Here is an 8,703-nt window from a genome sequence, read left to right on the forward strand (position 1 = left end):
TCTAAATATTGCTGCACGTTACACACAACGCAACGTGAGCACTGTGAATGTCGCACATACTTTGTATTGCTGTGCGTTAGTCTGCGTTATTACTTTTTATAACGTGCGACTTTAACGTCACACTGTGAAAGCAGCCTAAAGCACACCTGAACACTTGCACAGCACACAATGAAAAGTCTTAATTCCACATACTGTATAGTTGCCAATGAAATTCACTGCATTGTGCTCTGTGTTTGTTTTGCTAGTTCAGAGTCTAATAAGCTCTTCTATCAGCAGCTGTGAATTAGAGTGTCACAACTCTCCCCTGTACAGGAAACACTGAGGCTTAACCCTTTCAGTGCTCCCAGGAAAGTGATACCAAGTTAAAGCTTCTAGGTTGATGTTTATTTTTTATTTTTATTTTTTTTAGGATTTCCATAAATTGTAATGAAGATTTTTTATCTCCCTAAAAGTTATCATGTTGTGGATAATATTTTAGAGCAGAGAGGAAGTTCTCGGTTTAAATCCAATTTTCGAAAATAGTATTTTTATCAACTTAATTGTACATTTTGTTCCCTGCTGTTCATGTGCTAAGTTTCTTTACATATAATCAACAAAACATACTCTTTGAATAGAAAAGCCTGTCAAAGGTCTGCGCTCCACCTAAGTGATCTGCGAGCCACAGTTTGGGAGTATAGCCACTCTCAACAATAAATTATTTTGCATATGTTACTTATGCTACATATGATGAATTCTTGCCTAAAGAATAAAAATGTGATTGTCTATTATTTTTGAAAAATGATTTGGATTAGATACCACTGATTTGCGATTGTGAGGACATCATAAGTGATCCAGCAATCCTTTAATATGCTTTATAAAATCTTCTACAAATAATCCTTTAATATGCTTTAAAAAAAATCTGCTACAAGTGGGAAGGGTTTGCAACAGTGTCATATCAGATTGTAGTGGAGGTGTTGAAAAGTTCCTAACTTGCCAGTTATGCAACTGTGGTTAGAAACAGCACCCTGCAGGCCTGATCCGATTCACTCTTTCTTTTTTTCTCCTAGGTGACATTTTCAATAAAATGCCATTTAAGCCACCAGCAAGCAAGAAAATGCTCAGAATAATTTTGACAGGACTTTTTCATCTACTTTGAGATACTTTTTCAATTGCAGAGTGCTGAAAAGTTATTTAAAACAGAAGATGAAAGATGTTCTTCTAGAAGAAAAATTTAGGAGATAAAGTGAATTGAATCGGGACTTTACACGTTATTCTGTTCTTAGTGTTTAGTGCAGGCATGGGCAAACTTGGCCCTCCAGCTGTTAAAGGACTTACGAGGCCAAGTCCATCAAAAAAAATAAAAAAAAGTTAGCTACCTTGCTCAGCTTGTAAGGCACGGAGGACGCCGTCCGCGCCCTCCGTGCCGTTCCGCCTGGTCCCCGCCGCTGCACAGCCCCCCGAACGGTCCCCGACCGCGCGGCCCGGGTCGGGCTCCCCAGCCCTTACCAAGATGGCCGGCGGAGCAACAGTAGCGTGGATCGGGGGGTTGGCCTTAGAGCTGCGCAGCCGCACTCGCGGCCATGCGGACTGCGCAGCCGCGGCCAGCTCCGCCGGCCATCTTGGTACAGGCTGGGGAGCCCGACCAGGGCCGCGCGGTCGGGGACCGTTCGGGGGGCTGTGCAGCGGCGGGGACCAGGCGGAACGGCACGGAGGGGCACGGACGGCGTCCTCCGTGCCTTACAAGCTGAGCAAGGTAGCTAACTTTTTTTTATTTTTTTTGATGGACTTGGCCTCGTAAGTCCTTTAAGGAACTACAAATCCCACAATGCATTTGCCTTTATGAGTCATAACTGTGGCTGTCAGACTCCTGCAATGCATTGTGGGACTTGTAGTTCCTCAACAGCTGGAGGGCCAAGTTTGCCTTTGCCTGGTTTAGTGCATACTATAATAGCAAAAACTCTTATTCCCTAAACTTTCAGCAATGGTATGAGCCAAGTCAGCTCATATTAGCCACTTAAAGCAAACCTGAACTCCCTCTCTGCTATAAAAGATAAGCAACAGTATAATAACCTTTAAACAAAAAATATTTTTTTGTTACAGCTGATACAAATCCAGAAAAGAAATCTGCAGTGTGTCTACTTCAGGCTTTCATGGAAGCAGACAAAGGGTTAACATCCTGTGTTTACAAATTAGTTGATCTACTGTGGCAGAGGAGATTCTTGAGCTGACACAGCTGAGAGATCACGTTAATTTTGTGATTAGTCACAGATGAGGGGGGATTAGACAGGCTAAACTCTTTAAAGGGGAACTGAAGTGAGAGGTATATGGAAGCTGCCATGTTTGTTTCCTTTTAAGCAATACCAGTTGCCTGGCAGCCCTGCTGATCCTTTGCCTCTAATACTATTAGCCATAGCCCCTGAACAAGCATGCAGCAGATTAGGTGTTTCAGACTTTAAAGTCAGATCTGACAAGACTAGCTGCATGCTTGTTTCTGGTGTTATTCAGATACAACTGCAGAGAAATAGACCAGCAGGACTGCCAGGCAACTGGTATTGATTAAAAGGAAATAAATATGCATTTCTCTATGTTTTCCATCTGTCCTGTGCAAGAGTTTGGGTCCACTTAAAAAATAGGATAAAAATAATCCAGTTTAATGGATTATATATGATCTCCTCTTTTCCAACCTAAGAAAATAAATTACAGTATGCGAAAATCATTTGTCACCAGAACATGTGTTTGGAATGGAGTACAATAAGCAGACCTTCATCAGAGGATCAGAGTGTGGTGGCAATAAGAAGAGGTCCGTGAACAGAGGAAGCAGAACATGGAGGTTTTATATGCCTTGGCAATGCCCTGCGGTGGGCTCTGCTCTCTCTAAGGACGCAGGTTGATTAACTAACCGGTATTTCTTTAGGGACTAATTGTTGACTGCCTATTGTCATCTGGGAAATTCCCCATCTGCATTCATTATTCCTCATTATTTGTTGTGTATCTATGAAGCACATGTTAGCTAGGAAATTACATTTATATTACTTTATATTATAGGACTCCTGTCGTGAAAGTCTTAAAATGTAAAATACATGTAAACATATACAGATAAGAAGTATGTTTCTTCCAGAGTAAAATGAGCCATAAATCACTTTTCTCCTATGTTGCTGTCACTTACAATAAGTAGTAGAAATCTGACAGGACCGACAGGTTTTGAACTAGCCCATCTCCTCATGGGGGGTTCTCAGGGTTTTTTTTAATCTTCAAAATCACTTAGTGAATGGCAGTTGCTTTGTTCAACTGCTACGGTATGGTGAGCAGGAAGGCTGGCCAGCATCTTTGTATAAATCTTTATAAAGAATAAAGACTGTGGTGAGAATCCCGTATGGAGAAATGGACTATCCCAAAACCTGTCGGTAATGTCAGATTTCTACTACTTACTGTAAGTGACAGCAACATAGGAGAAAAGTAATCTATGGCTCATTTTACTCTGGAAGAAACGTACTTGTTATCTGTATGTGTTTACATGTATTTTAAATTTTAATATTTTCGCAACAGTGGTCCTTTAATATACAGTATATTTTCAAAATGAAGCTAAAAAAGTGAATTATAGATTGTCCAATGATCAGTGTCTAGTGTTGATGCATTTAGCATGTTTGAATTTGGCACTTTGTTCCGAATTCTGCCAATCTGAACCTAAATCTTTGAGCATGTGCACCGCGGCAGGGGGTGTTAACTCACCCTTGTCTCCGCCTCTGTGCCCTGCCTTCCACGTCCCTTTTACAGCGCTCACATACTTCCTCTTTCACTGAGTCCTATTTTTTCCATGACATCATACCTCTGGGAAATAAGCAGACTAGATACTAGGGCCCATATGCAATTCACATTTTCACCTGAGTTTTCTCCTAGGAGATAATTTTTCAACTTCAATTTAAAATAACTTTCCAGCACTTTTCAACTAAAAAAGTACCAAAAAGTTGGAGAAAAGGGACTATCAGAATTATTTTGTGTATTTTCTTGCTTTCTGGTAGCTTAAAAGGCATTTTATTGATATGTTTGAAATATCACCTAGGAGAAAACTCAGGAGAAAAAGTTAATTGCATATGGGCCCAGGTGTCCCCACATACAAGCTATAAATTTGATGGAGGTAACTCACTGTGTTCCAGAGAGGGACCTCAAGTGGGTTCATTGTCAACTTTTTGTCAGGTCAGTTCAGGTCATAGCAGGATCATCCACCTGGCAACCTAGGCAGGTGTCTGAGGGCTAGTGGATGACAAGGGGCCCACCAGCCACCTTCTGTGACCTCCCTCGACAGCCTTCCAAAAAGACCACAAGGGTCCCCAAATCTAATACCTTGCCTATGGCCCCATTACTTCTTAATCCACTACTGATTCAGGTCAGGTATGTGCTAATTATTTTTGTAGGATGTGCTGGCATTCAGAATTAGTTTAGGGAACCCAAAATGACACTTAAAGAGACTCTGAAGTCTCTTTTTTTCCCTGATTTTCTCTTATCAGCTTGTTAAGAGTTAATGCCTAAGTGAAATCGCCGCATCCCCTGCGGCAGAGGAGTGATTTATTACACAGAAAGTGACGTGCAAAGTTCTACGACTTTGCAGGTCGCAGATTATGCTGCCCTGGCTCGCAGGGCTTTTCTTCCTGGAGAGGCAGAGCTTTCAGCTGTAGCTCTACCTCTCCTCAGTCAATCTCTGCGGGTCTCCACCTCCTCTCCGCCCCTCTCAGTGAAAAAAGACTGAGAGGGGCAGGGAGAGGCGGTGATCAGCAGAGATTGACTGAGGAGGAGGCAGAGCTACAGCCTAAAGCGCTGCCTCTTCGAGGAAGTGAAGCCCCGTGAGCCTGGGAGCTTTGCAGGGCTTAATCCTCTGTAATAAATCTGTCATCTGCCGTGGGGATGCGGCGATTTCACTTAGGCATTAACTCTTAACAGGTTGGTATGAGAAATTAAGGGGAAAAAAAAGACTTCAGAGTCTTAAGGACCAGGGGATTTTCCTGATATTGGTGCTGCGTGGGCTCTCTTGCCCGCAGCACCAATCAGGATTAAGCCTGGGCGAACAGACTTCCCCCCTTTTTACCCCACTAGGGGAATGTCCTTCTGGGGGGGTCTGATCGCCGCCGGCTATCTGCGCTTTGCGGGTGAGGCTCTTCAATGCCCCCCTCCGCAGCGATTTCTGTCCTCTCTGCCCATACCTGCTTCTCCCGCAGGCTATGGGCTGTGCAGGACGGATATCCGTCCTGCGCTGGATAGGATAGGCTTTAGCCTATCAGATGCCGGCGATCCCCGGCCAATCAGAGGCCGGGGATCGACGATCTCCTTTACGGCGCTGCTGTGATGTGGATTTCTTCCCCGCGAGTTTACATTATGCGTGCGAGCCGCGGTTGGCGGCTCGCACACTTTTCACGGAGACACCCTCCGTGAACTGGCATGGAAAGGCCGTTTCCATGAAATATCACTAACGACCTGTCGACGCCTATTGGCGTTAGGTGGTCGTTAATTGGTTAAGTTGATCACACGTTATAATTATCCAGTTCCATTGTAGCACAATTCGATGAAAATAATCGATTGCACAGAAAAATCTAAACTTTTTTTTTTAATATTCGACTGATAAATCTGCTCGAACTGCCGATTTCTCTTGATTTTTTGAGATTGGATGTGTTGGAGAATTCATACCAAATAAAAATAGTATACACTATGTTGGGTTGTGACATTGTATTCGACCAGAATAAATGATATCTATGTAATTATTCAGTGCAAATAAAATATTATTTATTGTTTGTCTGAACAAGACAAGTTAAGGATTAATGAGAGAGTGTGTATATGTTAAAGGGAAGGTCCAAGCAAAAAAAAAAAATGAGTTTAACTTACCTGGGGCTTCTACCAGCCCCATGTAGCCATCCTGTGCCCTCATAGTCACTCACTGCTGCTCCAGTCCCCCGCTGGCAGCTTTCTGACCTCGGAGGTCAGGGCCGCATTGCGTACATTTTTACGCATTCCCGCTAGTGCAGGAACATTAACATATACATTTTTACGCGTTAGTGGTGCAACGCATACATTTTTGTTACTGCACTAGCTGGAATGCGTAAAAATGTATGCAATGCGGCCCTGACCTCCGAGGTCAGAAAGCTGCCAGCGGGGGACTGGAGCAGCAGTGAGTGACTACGAGGGCACAGGATGGCTACATGGGGCTGGTAGAAGCCCCAGGTAAGTGAAACTCATTTTTTTTTTTTGCTTGGACCTTCCCTTTAATGAATATAAATACATAAATAAGAAATTAAAATCGTACAGGAAAAGTTGAATCAAGTATAGATATAGTCACAGTTACATAGTTAGTTTGGTTGAAAAAAAAACATCCGTCGAACAAATTCAAATAGAAAAAAAATAAAAACAAAACAACAACAGAACAAAAAAACACCATCCTGAACCTGTACATATCCCATTTGATCCAGGAAAAGGTGGAAAAAACCTTACAAGACTTGGGCCAATTAGCCTTAAAAGTAAAACTTCCTTCCAGACTCCAGATGGCAATCAGATAAATCCCTGTATCTACTCTCCCCGGAATTACCTAATAATTAATAATAATAATTATTATTACTATTTAGTATTTATATAGCGCCAACATCTTCTGCAGCGCTGTACAGAGTATATCGTCTTGGCACTGACTGTCCCTCAGAGGTGCTCACAATCTAATTCCCTACCATAATCCTATGTCTATGTATGACTTGTATAGTGTATGTGTTGCAATCTAGGGCCAATTTAGGAGGGAGCCAATTAACCTATACGTATGTTTTTGGTATGTGGGAGGAAACCGGAGTGCCCGGAGAAAACCCACACAGACATGGGGAGAACATACAAACTCCTTGCAGATGTTGACCTGGCTGGGATTCAAACCGGGGACTCAGCGCTGCAAGGCGAGAGCGCTAACCACTACGCCACCGTGCTGCTAATTATAGTCATGGATGCCCTTCAATGCAAGGAAAGCATCCAAGCCCTCTTTTAATGTAGATATAGAGTTTGCCATAACTACTTCCTGAGGTAAAATATTCCAGATTTTAACCACTCTTTCTAAATAGATGGCAATAATTTTTTTCCTCCATACGCAGATCATGTCCCCTTGTCTGTTGTACAACCCTAGGGTCAAAGAGCTCATCTGCCAAGCTTTTTTATTGCCCTCTAATGTATTTATGTATGTTAATCAGATCACCTTCAATCGACTTTTTTCCCAAGCTAAATAAGCCTAGTTTGTCTAACCTTTCTTAGTATATGAGCTCTTCCATCCCTATCATTAATTTAGATGCCCGTATCTTAAAGATCAGAGATTTAAGGTACGTACACACGTCTGATGTTTCTGAACGACTTGTCTTTCAAACCGGTCGTTTGAATGACAGTTTGGCGTGTGTACAAATGATTGTTAAGGCTTGTACACCCGCTTGATATTATTGAACGACGGGTCCGTCGGACCCTCCCGCTGGGCGGGCGTTCCAGCGACAGTCCAGCGTGTGTACAGTCTGTCTGCAGACTGATAAGGCTGTTTCTGAGCGATCCGCCCGGCGGATCGTTCAGACGCAGCCTTATCAGTCTGCAGACAGACTGTACACAAGCTGGGCTGTCGCTGGAACGCCTACCCAGCGGGAGGGTCCGACGGACCCATCGTTCCATAATATCAAGCGTGTGTACGAGCCTTTAGACTGATGGCAGCAGTTTTGACTGATCCGCTTGGCGGATCCGTGGACTAATTGTTGTTCAAACGTCAGTTAGGTCCGTACATGTGTACAAACGACTTGTTGTTTGAAAGTCTATTAGTTTAGTTTATTAGACACTAAAAGACATTCAAACAACAAGTCATTTGCTCAGTCATTTGATCTACTCCATTGTTCTTTCCAGTTCATTGACCAGTCAAACGACATGTAAATTAGCTGTAGTTAGCATTTCAAACATTTTGGGCCATATGCAATTCACTTTTTCACCTGAGTTTTCTCCTAGGAGATAATTTTTCATCTTCAATTTAAAATAATTTTCCAGCGCTTTTCAACTAAAAAAGTAACAAAAAGTAGGTGAAAAAGTACTCTCAAAATTATTTAAAATATTTTCTTGTATTCTGGTGGCTTAAAATGCATTTTATTGACAAGTTTAAAATTATCACCTAGGAGAAAACTCAGGAGAAAAAGTTAATTGCATATGGGCCTTTGTTGTTTGTGTGTACAAGAAGTCTGAACGACTTTTTGTTTAAACGACAAGTCGTTCAAACGTCTGGTTTGAACACATACAATCTTTGGCATCAGAATCTCCCCCGTGTTCGTACGACCCTTACCAATCTCTTGAATATTAATGCTAGAAGGAAATTAATTTTGAGGCAGAAGGTTTTCTATGAGCTGGGAAGCAAAAGTGGTAGGTTGCTAACTAGGGCCCTACAAAAACAATCCGCGCTGAGCAGGATCACATGCATTACATCTGCTGATCATGTCAAACACCACTCAAACTAGGAGATTACAGAAGAATTTCGGCAATACTACACCTCGCTCAGGGCCGGCCCGCCCATGAGGCGGGGTGAGGCGGGTTCCTCAGGCGGCAGGAAGTGGAGGGGCGGCAGCAGGAGACATAAAGAGGAAGTGACTGGCCTTGTTTTTGCCGGCTTCGGGAGAGACTGCTCAGACTGGAGTGTGTGCTGGTTTACTGCCGCCCCCGCCCGACCCGCCTGATAGCCTCAATTTGGCTGCAGAC

This window comes from Hyperolius riggenbachi, chromosome 3, assembly GCF_040937935.1.
Source record: "Hyperolius riggenbachi isolate aHypRig1 chromosome 3, aHypRig1.pri, whole genome shotgun sequence".
Classification (NCBI taxonomy): Eukaryota; Metazoa; Chordata; class Amphibia; order Anura; family Hyperoliidae; genus Hyperolius; species Hyperolius riggenbachi.